This window comes from Dermochelys coriacea, chromosome 7 (assembly GCF_009764565.3).
Source record: "Dermochelys coriacea isolate rDerCor1 chromosome 7, rDerCor1.pri.v4, whole genome shotgun sequence".
In the NCBI taxonomy this organism is placed as follows: domain Eukaryota; kingdom Metazoa; phylum Chordata; order Testudines; family Dermochelyidae; genus Dermochelys; species Dermochelys coriacea.
The window spans coordinates 53,926,074-53,940,869 of record NC_050074.1 but is presented as its reverse complement, the minus strand read 5'-3'; the positions used below and the strand labels follow the sequence as shown (position 1 = coordinate 53,940,869).

The window sequence follows — 14,796 nt, the reverse complement described above, 5'->3', positions numbered from 1 at the left end:
AAATACTTTGGGCCACAGCCAATAACGTGTGTCACAAAGCATGAGATGACAGGAGACGTTCTGGTGTTCCTCCCAGGATTTCCAGTAGAGAGAGTGTATGAAGTGATCAGTAAACAACTAGGAATGCATTTGTTAGCATATCAGTACATGTGCAGTCACTGTGACACAAACAGGTTAATGCTTTGAATAGATCTACATGGCATTGTAGTATATAGGACACTACTGTTGGGGTAAAAAGAAGGAAATAACTAGGACAAGAACATGGAAAGCGGTAACATTGATAATATAGAGTGTATCTGACTACTTTTGAAATGTTCTGCGAGATCTGCCAGTTTTCTAAAACTTTTTTGCCATACTGTAATCAGTGTATTAAACTAGCACACAAGCATCGCATCCCAAAAGCTGGGAAAGATAAAGAGAAATATTCTGTATGAAGTCCGCAATCTCTGTGCTAATTTACCTGTCTGGTATTTTATATAATTTGGTAATGGTATTATAGGAAGCTCATGGATAAATATTTATGGAATGTAGAAAAGAATCGCCAACAGTACATCTGTGTACTTGATGTGGTGATTTTATATATTGAAGTATGTTATGTTTAAATTTGAAGAGGAACGGAAAAGAATGCCTACACACCCCAAAAATTGTAGTGGGAACTTAACTGTACCTAAGGATGCATAATAGTTTTCATTCTAACCACTGGTTTTCAGTTGCTCCGAACTTGTTGAAATTTTCCAGACTGGGTCTTTGCCCACACATGACTCTTTTGGTACGTTTCGCAGAAAACATGTTTAAATATTTTTGACTAAGATGAGCGTGTGTAAGGGGAAGGAGGTGGGATGGATGGAGAATATGCATTTCCTGTTACAAAAACATTTTGGCAACTTGTCTTTTTTTTTTTTTTTTTTTTTCCCCTCCCCCGGACAGCTGGGGTATAAAAGTTAAAAATTTGGCATGGAAAATAGCGCTCATTGTGGAAAAACACTTTCAAATGGCATTCTTCCTTTTTTGAGGAGGTGGTCTTATTTCTGAATTTCTTTCAGTGATTAGTCCTGTTAACTACTACTGATAATTACATTGGTAGCTGAAAGAAACTCCTATACTTTTTTTTTAATCCTAAAATTAAGCAGTTTGCTGATCTTTCTTTTCTCTCTGTTTTAGCACTTTTTGAGCATTATCAGTCCTCTTCTCTACCTATTTTCCTCTTCCATCACACCTGCAAAGTGAAATTGATGTGTAGTCTGTTTCTCTCATAGCTCCTGGTGACCCAGCAGAAGCCAGCTATCTCAGACATGAAAAGCAATAAAGCGTAGTCCTTTTACTAGAACAGAAAAAGCTTTCCTACAACAGGCGCAAAGTGTGGAAAATTTTCCCTCTGGTGTTACTGTTCTTACCAATAAGAAAAGGAATACTTGTGGCACCTTAGAGACTAACAAATTTATTTGAGCATAAGAATTGTGAGCTACAGCTCACTTCATTGGATGCATGTACTCCTTTTTGCGAATACAGACTAACACGGCTGCTACCCTGAAACCTGTTCTTACCAATGTTTTCTGGGCAGAAGTAGCAACACTGATATGATCTTCCCCTGTGGGGTTATCCTGCACAGGAATATGTGAGGTTGGGGGAGAGGAGGTGGAAAATGCAGAATACCTGCAATGACGTGTCCAATTGAGTCATCTGATTCAACTGTGAAAAATAATATTTACAGGTTCAGGTGCAGAAAGATATCGATGCATTTTTTTCCTCTGTCATGTGATACATGGAATTTGTAGGTACTATCTAGGCAAGTACTGGTATTGCCCAGCACACATCTTTCTTTCAAGTGTTTTCATTAGCATTTAATATTTATTGAAAAGACAAATATAAGAAACATAACTGATCAAAAATTGTTCATATATGAGATGCTCATTTCTCATCCATGCATACAAAGCAAGTTTTATGTGAAACTTTATTTGGAACTCCCTGGCTTTATTTGAAACTTCTGGGAGTCTGAAATTCAAAATACAGAAGAGGATTCTAATTAAACATAGGGTTTTTTTTTTTTGTTTTTTTTTATTTAGGAATCCTCAGTTTATTTGCATTTGGATTTTTACAACAGAGTGTAAAATTTACCATCAGTCTAACCGTTTCTAGTTCAATTAAACTGTTTAGTATATATGTTGTTGTTTGCTGTATTTTAACTTTCTCTTGCTTCCATTCCCTCCTCCCTTTTTTTTTTTTTTTTTTTTTTTTTTTTTTGAGAGGGGATGGAGTTAAAAAAGTATGCAGTATTTTTACAGCTTCCTAGTCATGGATTTCTCTTCTTCCAATGGTTACTCAACATGTCGGAATTAATTTGAGCATTCACATGAATGCTAAACACAGGACCCATATTATTATGCAAAGAAGTGAATAAATTACTATGTTCATACTGATTGTAATTGCATAGGCGGCAGCCATGCTTATGGTTCTGAGTGGCCTCAATTGTTTAACACATACACAAGTTTCCTTATTTGCTTCATTGTAGCAATGGAAATGCTGTTCCCATGTTAAAAGAAAGTTCTGAGAATTCTCAGCCGTAAGCTCTGGGTTTTCTGCATTCCAAGTGCACGTTGTTTTTTGTGGTGTCTTTGCTTATGTGAACTGACATTCAGGTGCGCCAGCAGATACTGTTGTGAGCCTGTGATCCTTGGCACCCCTTTGTTCACATGCTAAACCAGGGGTCGGCAACCCTTGGCATATGGCCCATCAGGGTAATCTGCTGGCAGGCCACGAAACGTTTTGTTTACATTGACTGTCCACGGGCATACCCCTTGCTGGCTGCCTCCTCCCGCAGCTCCCATTGGCCAGGAACGGCAAACCACGACCACTGGGAGCTGCATGTCCCTGTGGCCCATGGCTTTCCACAGCTCCCAATGGCCAGGAACGGTGAACCGTGGCCACGGGGAGCTGCGAGGGGCTGTGCCTGCAAATGGTCAACATAAACAAAATGTCTCGCAGCCTGCCAGCGGATTACCCCGATGGGCCATGTACCGAAGGTTGCTGACCCCTGCCGTAAACAGTACTGCGATGTTATTTGTACTGCCTTGTAAGTTGTCATTTCAAAAGTAACAATGCACTGGTCAATAATGGCATTGTGAAATGTATGTGGCAATGCTGTGTGTGGACTTATGGATACTAACTGATGTTATGCTTTAAAGTCTGTGACTAAAACATGTTTAAACCAGGCATGTCGGGGGAGTTGATAAACAATTTTTCTCTAGACAAAGAAAAGAGGCCAACACCTCAGACCAGATATGGCCAAATTCAGTGTTCTATTCATTTGAATAGAAGATTGAAGAAAGAACACTTATACTGTAAAATTGCAGCAGGAAATATCATGTGGGAGTACACCAGGGAACCCCTTAATGAAGATGAAGTCGGCATTGTGGAGGAGACAGGAGACTAAACTCCAGGGGATCAGTTTGACCTTGGAAACAAAGACAAACTCTGAAATATAAAAAGAAAAGGAGTACTTGTTGCACCTTAGAGACTAACAAATTTATTAGAGCTTTCGTGAGCTATGAAGTACTCCTTTTCTTTTTGCGAATACAGACTAACACGGCTGCTACTCTGAAATCTGAAATATAAAGAAACCCAGATCTGAAAGCTGCAGCGTATCCCCAGTAACATGTTACACTGGTGCAGTCAAACAGAATTTACACACAACTTATTATTTTAAATGAGGTTTTAACTTCAAAGCACTGGTAAAATAATTTTAAGTGATTCTCAAGTGAAGACGTTGGGAAAGGTTACAGTTTTATTACTTTCTATCTTTTTTTTTTTATTTTTTTTTATTTTGGGTGAGGAAATAGGGAAAAAAGGAAGTGTAAAAATGAGTAGACATGCTATAGGAAATGAGGGCAAAGATGGTCCTCAATGAGGTAGCCACACAACTCAAATTGGCTGAGATAGAGTTACAGAAGTTGAATGTGGCAGAGTGGACTAAAAGGATGCAAATGGCTAATATAGAGAAGGATAGGCTTGCCAGGCGTTTGTTTTTTGACCGGAATGCCCGGTCAAAAAGGGACCCTGGAGGATCTAGTCAGCACAGCTGACCAGGCTGCTAAAAGTCTGGTCGGTGGTGCAGCGGGGCTAAGGCAGGCTTCCTGCCTACCCTGGGTCCTGGAAGTGGTGGCATGTCCCTCCTAGGTTCAGGGGCAGCCAGGAAGTTCTGTGTACTGCCCCCATTCCAAGCGCCAGCTCCCATTTACCGGGAACCGTGGCCAATGAGAGCTGTGGGGGTGGCACCTGCAGATGGGGCAGCGTGTAGAGCCGCCTGGCCATGCCTCTGCCTAGGAGCCGCAGGGACATGCTGCAACTTCTGAGAGCCACCTGAGGTAAGCACAGCCTGGAGCCTGCACCCCTTCTTGCAACCCAAACCGCTGCCCCAGCCCTGAGTCCCTACCACACCCAAACTCCAGGGCAGATTGGAATAGGCCCTGGAGGTTTTTCGCCTTCCTCTGTAGCATGGGGCACCGGTCACTTGAGGGAGGATTCTCTGCTCCTTGAAGTCTTTAAACCACGATTTGAGGACTTCAATAGCTCAGACATAGGTGAGGTTTTTCGTAGGAGTGGGTGGGTGAGATTCTGTGGCCTGTGTTGTGAAGGAGGTCAGACTAGATGATCAGAATGGTCCCTTCTGACCTTAGTATCTATGAATCTGTGAGAAATTGTATAACCTGGACACGAGGGACAAGTATGGATGGATCCCACAAGTGCTGTCTCTCCCTAAGGCGCACCCAGCTGGGACAGGTTGTGCCCTGCATACGAAGAAGCAGAAGAATATTGAAGAATACCACTTTTGTAAGGTTACATGCGATGCATAAAGTTCTAGAGGACAAAAGTCCCAATTTTGATTACTAAGCTGTCAGGTAAAGCATTACATGTATTTAATGAAATACCAATGGAACAGGCATTGAAAAAGGTGAGTTTAAAGAGGCTGTATTCATGGGCAGCAGGTATTGTTGGTAGTAAGAGGCCATGCTTCCCCAAACGGCCTAACATGACCCCGCCCATACTCCACCAGGCCCCCTGCTGCTCCCTCCTTTCTGTGGCCTAGAGGCTGGGGTGGGCAGTCTGAGGGCCATGGTGTGCAAGACCATACCATGCCACCTGTCCCTCCAGCACTGGGACCATGCTGGGGACAGGGGTGCTCCAGCCGCACTACCAGCCCGCCTAGCACTGGGAATGGGGGGGTGCAGTGGCTGTGGCAGGGTGATGTGCTCCAGGCTCCAGCGGGGAAGCAGAAGGGCAGGGCCTTGGGCAGAGAGCTGAGGGGTAGGGGGCTAGCCTCCCCCAAGGGTGTGTTCACCATGGCTGTATTGCAAAGGTTTAAAATTACTCCTGAAGTATATAGAGTAAAATTTTAGAGCTCTCAAGATGAATGATAAGATGAGTCATAGAGAATGTGTGTAAATTTTGAGATTTGATGAGAAAAGGTGCCAAAGGGAAGGAGACAGAGAATTATGACCAGTTGTTTGATCTCTTAATTGAGAAACAGTTCCTTGGTATGAATTCAGAGGAGATCAGACAAGCTATCTGGGATAAGCCCATGGACTCAATCCAAAAACCTGCTGATTTAGCTGATGTATGCAAGCTAAAGGATCCAGTGACTGCAAGCCACACAAGGAGAGGAGGGTGTGTAGAAGCCTGGTGTAAAACAGGTGCCCTTCATTTTAACCCTGGGAAGAATGAGTGCGGTGAAGAGTCCGGCAGGCGCGGGGCTGCGGCTTCTCTCCGGCTTCTTTCCGCGCTGCCCAGAACTGTCGTGTCCGTTCCCCCCCCCCCGAAGGCTTCTTGGACTGTCACTGCCCGAACTGCCAAAGCGCAAAAAAACCCCAACACTTGCCCAAACTGCCGAAGCAGGGACGGGGGGGGGGGGGACAACCCGCTTGGACTCTGCTACCCCAAGAATGGATGGAATGTGACGCCCCAGGCACGTGCTTGCTCCGTTGGTGCCTGGAGCTGGCCCTGTATGTGAGTATTCTTCCACTGCACTGATACTTCTGTTTTTTCGTGCTTTGCAATTTATTATTATTATTTTTTTAACATTTTGCCCTCTGAGTGGTTCAAATAAAAGACAACGTACATATTATTTCAGTGCAGAGTGGGAAGAATCCTATTGTTTTATTGAAAATAAAGGGAAATGTGTTTGCTTATTGTGCAGTGGTACTGTTACAATGCCGAAAAAACATAATGTCGAATGCCATTTCCAAACTAATCACGATTCTTTTGAAATTAGCCATCCACTTAAATCTGAGTTGAGAGAGGTTTAATTTGAGTTGATTGTTGAGCAGATAGAATAAAATTAATCTGTTTTCACTGGTACAGTCTAAAAGTGCTACTATTGCTTCCTTTAAAATTGATCGTCTGCTCGCAAAGAAGAAAAAACCCTTTCAAGATGGTGAATTGTTGAAGGAAGCATTTTTGACTCGTGCTGATTGCCTGTTTCAAAGATTTCCTAACAAGCGTGAGATTTTTGTCGGCAATACAAGACTTGCAGTTATCAGACAACACAGTTATGAGGAGGATACATGCAATTTCAAGCGATGTATAAACTCAGCTAAAGGATGACTTGGAAATATGTGACTGGTTTTCACTGCAGTTTGATGAGTTGACAGATATATTGGATACAGTACAGTTGGCAGTTATTGTAAGGATGGCATTTAGTGACTTCACTGTAAAAGAAGAATTACTAAAAGTATTGCCTATGAAAGGGTGAACAAAGGGTGAGGACAGCTATAATTTATTCAAATCATACGCAACATCAATTAGTATGCCGCTACACAAGCTGTGTGCGATCACCACTGATGGGGTGCTAGCAATGATGGGCAGTGCCAATGGATTCATTGCACTCTGCAAGAAGAATGAATCCTTTCCGAACTTTGTCTTCTCATTGCATTATCCACCAAGAAGCTTTGTGCGTCAAAGTTCTTTCTTTTCAACGCGTCATGAATGTTGTTATTAAAATAATTAACTCTATTCAAGCGAAACCTTTACAACACCAACTTTTTAAGGCCCTGTTGGAAGATGTTGATGATAAATAATCTGATCTTATCTTGCACACACAAGTACGATGGCTGAGCAAAGGTAAAATTCTTGCATGTTTTTTAAGCCCAATAGAAGAGATTAAAGAATTTCTGAAGTCCACAAATCAGAACTTGGAGCAACTAGAAGACCTCCAGCTGGTTAATGGACTTGGCTTTTCTTGCCGACATCACTGACAAATTGAACATTTAAAATCTTGAGCTCCAGGGAAAAGACAGGTTCTGTAAAATCATTCAAAGCAAAACTGATCTTTTGGATGTCACGTATGAAGACACTGTCTCTCGTACATTTCCCAAGTATGAAGAGAATGGTATGTGACAGTGATTTTAACCCATCACCATTTGTTATCCACATTCAAACATTTCTGGAACAATTTGAAAAGAGATTTCAACAGTTCACTGTCACTGAGCCTATTTGCCTTTCTTGTGAATCCTTTTACTTGCCAAATAGAGGTAACAGAAATGGCTACATCGATTGCGAGTCTCATTCAAGTAAGAACAGAAGACGTGGAATTGGAGATTTTGGATCTTCAAAATGATATTGTTCTAAAATCCTGCGCAACAGATGAAAACTTTTGGAATCTGGTTGACCGAAAAAGGTTTCCTGCCTTTAAAAAATGTAGCATACAAAATAAAATCTAATTTCGGTTCCACTAATCTATGTGAAGTTCTGTTTTAAACAGTGAACATCGTAAAATCAAAATACAGATCTCGGCTTACAGATGCCCATCTTGATGATTGCTTACAAACTGGAATATCATCCTACTCTCCCAACTACGAAAAATTGGCTGAAGAAATGCATTGCCAAAAATCACACAGACTATATTAGAAAAACCACATGAATTAATGATACTTATTTTCCATTAAGTGCTGATGAGCGCATATGATTAACGTTTGTTTGTTTGTTTGAAATCCAGATACAAGTAACAATACAAAGAATATTTTTTAATTAACCATAACTGGCTCTCTGTGTTAAAGTAAGAATAATAAATATATTTGGACCAGCAGTTCAACAATGTTTTATATATAGGACGGAAATATTACTAGCCTCACTTTCTGCTACAGCTAGTCTACATTTTTCCAAAAAACTGTCCAATCAAAAATAATTTTACTTTATTAAAATATAAGATGAAAACTATTTGATATTTATTTTGTAAAAACCCCTCCTTAATTTTTCTTACAGCAGATAAAGAGCAAATTCACTTAGTAAGGTGAAAGAGTAATTGCCGAATTTAATTAATACCTTTTACATGTAAAATTACCTTTTTTTAGCTTATGGATTCATATATTATGTAATATTAAATGTTTTTCGTAATATTTAATGTACAAATACAAAATAAGCCTTGAAAAATTGTTGGCGCCCACCACACTCTTCTGAAAACATGAATGTGCTATTGGCCACAAAAAGGTTGGGGACCACTGGACTAGATGATAGAGCAGAGATACTGCCATGGGGAAGGACAAAAGCTGTGGGAATCCTTACAAGCAACTAGTTGTGCCTGCCCAGCACCATGGGGAGTTAATGTTGCTAGCCCATGACTGACCTTTTCCTCATCGCTTGGGATCAGAGCATAGGCATAGTTTGGGAGGGCAGCATATGCCTGCATGCTGAAGCCCCTGGCTATCTTTTCCCCCCCCTTGCCTGGAATGGGCTGGTTTAATAGGGAAGCCCCTGCTGCTACTGCTGTGTGTTGTAGTGACCTGAGCTGTGGCAAATCTGGCACAGGCTTCTGCAGCGATGCTGCTGTTCTGGTGCCTCTTGGTGCTGCTCCACCTGCCTTTCTGCTGTAGCTGCTGCCAATGGGACATTGGATTCTGGGCTCCCTCTTCCTCCCTGGCCCACACATTCCTCTGCCCAACCCCTCCATCATCCCCTTCTCTTCCCCTGTCCTATTCCCCCCCCCTTCCAACTGCCTCTTCTCACCCCACCCCCCATTTCTCCCACCTGACTCCCTTGCCCTGCTCACCTGTGGGCACTCACCAGTGCATGGGAAACAGGATGGTAGCCATGCAGGGAGCCCAGCACATGTAGAAGGTGGAGAAGACGGGCACTAGAACCCAGGAGGCAGTGTCCAGTTGCAGAGACATCAACCCGCAATGGCCACCCTCGCTCAGCAGAAATAGCTCCATTCTGTTCCCCACTCAGCTGCCAGGGAGAGGGGCCGAGTGAGCCAGAAACGGGGGGAGAGGGGGAAGAGGTGCAGTGTGGGTAAGACAGTCCCCCCACCCCCCAGCAGGCTTAGTGGAGCAAGCCCTGCAAGAGCAGATTGGCACTCCCAGAAATTGGGGGGAGGGGCAGTGGCATATGACTCCGGGTGCCCCCCCATCCCTTCAAACTATGCCCATGGGGCACCAGATGGTGGTGGTAGTGGATTTTGCCACTAGATATCCAGAGGCAGTAGGTCTAAAATAGAAGCTGACTATGTGGGAAAAGCTCTTTTCGCTATTTTCAATAGACTGCATTTCCCTAAAGCAGAGGTCCCCAAACTGTGGGGCACGCCCTGTAGGGGCATGCACAGGAACGTTTGGGGGGACACAGTAGGCCCGGGCCTGCCTTCATGGGGAGCGGGGAGGGAGCACCATCCAGCCTCTCCCCCAGCTCTGCTCCTGCCCCAGCCCCCACTATGGCCCAGCTGCAGCTTTGCTCCCGCCCTTAGCTCCTGGCCCGGTCCGCAGCCTTGGCCTCCTTACTTCTGTCTGTCTTTCCTTCCCTTCCATCCCCTGCAGCCACAGCCTTACTCAGCCCTGGCTGGGATGGGTGGGATGTGACCCTGAAAAGTTTTGGGACCACTGCCCTAAAGAGATCGTGGGCCTAATTTCCTGTCACAGCTATTCAGTGAATTATGGGCGTTGTGTGGAGTGAAACAACTAAAGACAAATGTTCTCGGAGAGAAATGGTTTTGTTGAGAGCTTCAATGGGACACTGAGATCCATGCTGGAGATGTAGGCCAACATTTGGGCCCAGGCCTGGGATGAAATGTTACCTCATGTGTTGTTTGCTTATAGGCAAGTGCCCCAAGAGTCTACAGGGATTGCCCCCATTTGATCTTCTCTATGAAAGGAAAGTGAGAGGACTCCTAGAGCTCAGAGACTTATGGAAAGGGGACACTGAGACAGAGGGGGAACCAGTGACTGAATATGTACAAAGGCTCTGAAAAGAGTTGAGACGCATGGTGGATAGATGTAATTCAAACTAACCTCACTCAAAGCTGAACCAAACAAAAGGCGTGGTTTGATAAATATGCTTTTTTGAAATAGAGGAGTTGCTGATGGTGCTTATCCCTGTGGATAATAACAAAATGCAAAACTGATGGGAGGGACCTGTTGAAGTGTTAGAAGAGGTGAATGCCTGTACATATGTTAAAAGGCCTCCCACTAAAGTAGTTGTACACCTATGAATAGGCTTAAAGCTTATCACAGTCAGGAACCAATGGTAAATGTGATTTGTTGTGTTGAAGGAGACACTGAGGCATCATACCTCATTGATTGGACGGCTGAATGCCAAAGTCATTGGCCACTTTTAAATATTGAGGTATACTGTCGGTTAAAACTAGCTGAAAAGTCAGAGGTAATGTCTGCGCTGCAAGCATACAAGCAAGTGTTCTCCAGCAAGGACTCATGATGATTCATTAAATCATCATGTGTCCAGTCCGACCTACCATACCACTGGCAAGTTACAAAAGCAAATTCAAATATGGGGGGTGATTAAAGAGTCTGGCAGTTCCTGGACATTACCAGTTGTCTTGGACCCTAAGAAAGATAATTAACATTTCATGTTTATTATAGAAAACTCAGTGCTGTCATTGTTCTAGATGCATATCCTGTGCTCAGAATTGATGATATGCATGATGTTTTGAGCAAAGCTAGATGTGTTAGCATGTCTGACCTTGTGAAAGGTTATTGGCAGATCCCTTTTGATGAAGATGCACAGAAAAAAAATCTGCTTTTATTACTGATAGGGGATTGAATGAGTTCAAAATATTACCTTTCAGATTCCATTAGTGCAGGACCTACTTTTCAGAGGCTGGTCAGCTGAGTGTTAAACAGATTTCAGGACTTCATGAGGGCCTATTTTTATGACATTGCAATTTTTAGCAGCTCTTGGTCAACTCATATGAAACATCCTGGAATTGTACCGTTAAAACTCAGAGATATAGGTCTGACTATAAAGACATCTAAATGTAAAATTGGAGCAGCCAAAGTTCCATTGGGTATGGGGTAAGCGGATCTCTCCTGATCCCTTGAAAGGAGAAGCTATTGGCCTGTGCCTCTAACCAAAAAGCAGGTTGAGCCTTTCATAGGCTTAGTTAACTACTGCTGCCAACTTCTGTGTAGGTTTGAAGCTATTGTATCTGCAATCACAGATTTGTGTAAAAAGACGAAGCCAAACAAAGATGTGTGGACAACGATCTGTCAAGGGTTTTGATTCTTTGGAGGACAGATTGCTGTGGGACGTAGCAAGAGCCAATTCAAAGTTGTTAGTAGCATTCTTGAAGTAGCTGCAGATGGTGGAATGCTGCTTCTGGGCCTGGGAAACTAGCACTGACTGGTAGGATTGCATCATAATGCAGGCTTGGGACAACAAGAAGTGGCTGCACAGCTCTCCGATGTGCATGGTCACATTCCTGTATTTCAGAGTAGCAGCCGTGTTAGTCTGTATCTGCAAAAAGAACAGGAGTACTTGTGGCACCTTAGAGACTAACAGATTTATTTTGAGCATAAGCTTTCGAAAGCCACAAGTACTCCTGTTCTTATTCCTGTATTTGTGTGCTGCGCTTGGCCCAGACTGAAAGGTTCCTTGCTGCTATAGATTGGACATGGAATACCGTTTGAAAATGATATATGCAGAATTAACAATGACTGTTTCTCTTTCTAGAATGAAAATAAATGGTTGCAGTACTGAAAATTTAAATTGGTGAAATAATGCAGTGGTTGAACTAGAAAGTTTTAAAATATAACTGACAAAGAATGCACCATGAGCTAAAATAATTTGGAACTGGTCCACGTAGAGCCGCTCTCATGTACAAGATGAAACAAGTAATGGCAAGATCTCCAGATCGGACTCTCCAAGAACTCTGCTGCAGTATGTAATTAAATTTGTATTGCATATTCATTTGTGTTGAGCCTCTGCTCAGAGAACAGGAAATCCTGCTGTTTGTTCTAGGACAGGGGTTCTCAAACTGGGGGTTGTGAGGTTATTACATGGTTGGGGGGGCACGAACTGTCAGTCTCCACTCCCAAACACAGCTTCGCCTCCAGCATTTATAATAGTGTTAAATATAAAACAAGAGTTTTTAATTTATAAGGGGGGGGTTGTACTCATAGGCTTGCTGTGTGAAAAGGGTCACCCATACAAAAGTTTGAGAACCGATGTTCTAGGAGGACTGGGAGTCTCAACACAGTCCTCTTCCCCCTCCCCTCCCTGCTGCTGCTTCTCAGGTAGCAGCCAGTTCCATTGCCTTCCCCCCTCCCCCCGGACTCTGGCTCTATCTCTGGGAGAGGTTGGTGATGGTTTTCCTGCATCAAGTGGCTCTAGATAGTGTGTGTGGGTCATCTGGGTGAAGTACCTGTGGGGCACCGTACCTCAAAACATACAATGTCGTACGCTCTTGTATTGTCTGATCAGCACATTGAACTAACACCCAGTTTGTGCATGTGGAAAGCTTGTCTGCTTTAATGTTACTGAAGTTGTTACTAAGGTTTTGTGTTAGAGTGCGCGTTAGATGATGCTGGGGTACATGCTGCTTTTCGGTAACTGTTGGAGATGAAGGTGAATGCCTTATGAAGTGTTAATGTGTCATCTGTGCTGTTGTAGGCAATATGAACATGGCAAGGAATGCAGAAGACTTTTCCCTTCACTTTATTTTGCCATGTTCCCAAAATTTTGCGTTGGTTGAGTGCAACCTGATGCAATCTTAACTGTTGGTAAATGAACTTTATTTTTGTGTTAATAGAATGTGAAATTTCTAGTAGATCTTGGTCTCTGATGCATGGGAAAAGGAATATGTAGTAAAGGGGAACTTGAAAGTCTAAGCTCAGACATGCAGATGTCTTTCTCTTTTGCAACTGTTGATAATTCTGCCTAAAAAGTGCAGGGAGTTGCATTACCTGTATGGGAGTTAGTGTGTGTTGTCTCCAAATCTAGTAAGAGCACTGCAGACCTGTGGTGGACTTAACTTACGTTGTGGTGGTAAAAAGCCTTTCTGTCGTTGGCCATGAGTCTTACTGTTTTAAATTCTGAAAGCAATTTGATCGTATTAGGGACTAATAATTAAATGTCAGTGTTTTGAGTCACATGACCACACAAAGCATTCCAAATTCATAATTTTTTTAAATTAGCATTTATATTATTTTGAGTTGTGACTAAATCCTTTCCTGAGTTGAGACTGTCTGTAGGAAGTTTTAACTGAAAACAGATTTGTTACTGTTGTCAGTATTTCTGAATTACAATCTTTTAAACTGTAACTTTTATACGAAGACACTTTGTTTTGTAACAGAGGAGATGTTGGTTGTGAAATTCTAATGAGTTAGTATGAGTACCTCCTCTCCCACTTTTTCCTACGAACTTCTGCTTGATGAAATAGATTTATCACTGGATTATAAACTGATAAACACAAATCCGTATATGGTAATGTGAAGTTTGTTTTAAAATCTCCACAGTCCCCTGTCAGAAGGCAGCCCTGCCTAGAGAGCCCTCTTGCAGCAGGCCTTGGCATGACAGACGTCTGCCTCAGTTTCCCCCTTTAGATTCCCCCAGTAAATCCACTTCAGGCTCTCTTGCTTAAATAATACACCTCCTTGGGGCGAGTTAATTACCAAAACATAGTTAATTGAATCGTCAACAAAAGTGCCAAATATAGACCATTTCCCCCCTCTATTGTGTATATAATCCTCAAAACCGTGCTCTTCCCAGCAGGCAACCACACTGGCTTCTCTTATTGAAGTCCTTCTATACCATACTCTGGTGGTGTCCACCACACCCATGCTCCTCAGTCCTCTTCTGTACCACTGCCAGGACAGCCCTTCCAGCCAGAATGCAACCCGGCTCTTCCCACCATGAACCCCACAGCTTCTTTGTTGGGGGAGCATCTCTCACACCTCTGGCTCTTTCACTGGTCCCCTTGGTTCAACTATTTGGTTGTGGAGATTTTGGTGGGTAAGCCCCTCTGCTGCTCCCAGGCTTTCAGCCCTCTCTGGCCCTTGACTTCAGCTTTCTGGCTTAGAGCTAGCAATCACCTCCCGCTGCTGCTGCCCCTCCTGCCTTCAGTTATGGTGTTCTCTGTGCACTGTGTGTGCAAAGTCATGCTGGCGGGGCAGTGCAGCGTTCTCTGCAAAATGGCATTTTGTGCTCTGTGTGAACCCTGGTTCCTCTTTCTTCACAGATTAAGCACAGTTCCCCCTGGAGCAGGCTCCTGCAGCAGGCTGTAGCATGCCAAGCATGCCTGTCTCAGTTCTGTGATCTTCTTCATTTTCCCTTGCTGCTCCTCCTCTCTCTCTTTCAGCATCAGCCCTTTGTGTCAGCATTCCTCCTCCAGCTGTAGTGCTTTCTGTTTTCGTGCCTCCTTGTCTTGTCTGTGCGGGGTCTCAGCATCTCCCATCTTCTTTACCGTCTCTGCCACAGTCTCCTCCCACTTCTTCATGCTCTACTTGTCAAACTGAGCAAATTTCTCTTTATCTGTCTTTTTTTTCTCTTCCATCTGCTCCACCTATTCGTTCGTCTGGAGCA

At 43.3% G+C, this 14,796-nt stretch overlaps 1 protein-coding gene across 20 annotated transcripts in view; it reads left to right on the top strand.

Annotated features, from left to right (window-relative positions):
- Positions 1–14,796, top strand: part of USP54 (ubiquitin specific peptidase 54) — a 250,097-nt gene that overhangs the window by 14,985 nt on the left and 220,316 nt on the right. Inside the window, exon 1 of one of the 20 annotated variants that reach the window (XM_043517991.1) lies at positions 11,947–12,153. The exons of the other annotated variants lie outside the window; for them this stretch is intronic. The gene's annotated coding sequence lies outside the window, so the exon portion shown is untranslated. Of the gene's footprint in view, positions 1–11,946; positions 12,154–14,796 lie in introns of those variants that run through there. 20 annotated transcript variants of the gene reach the window in all.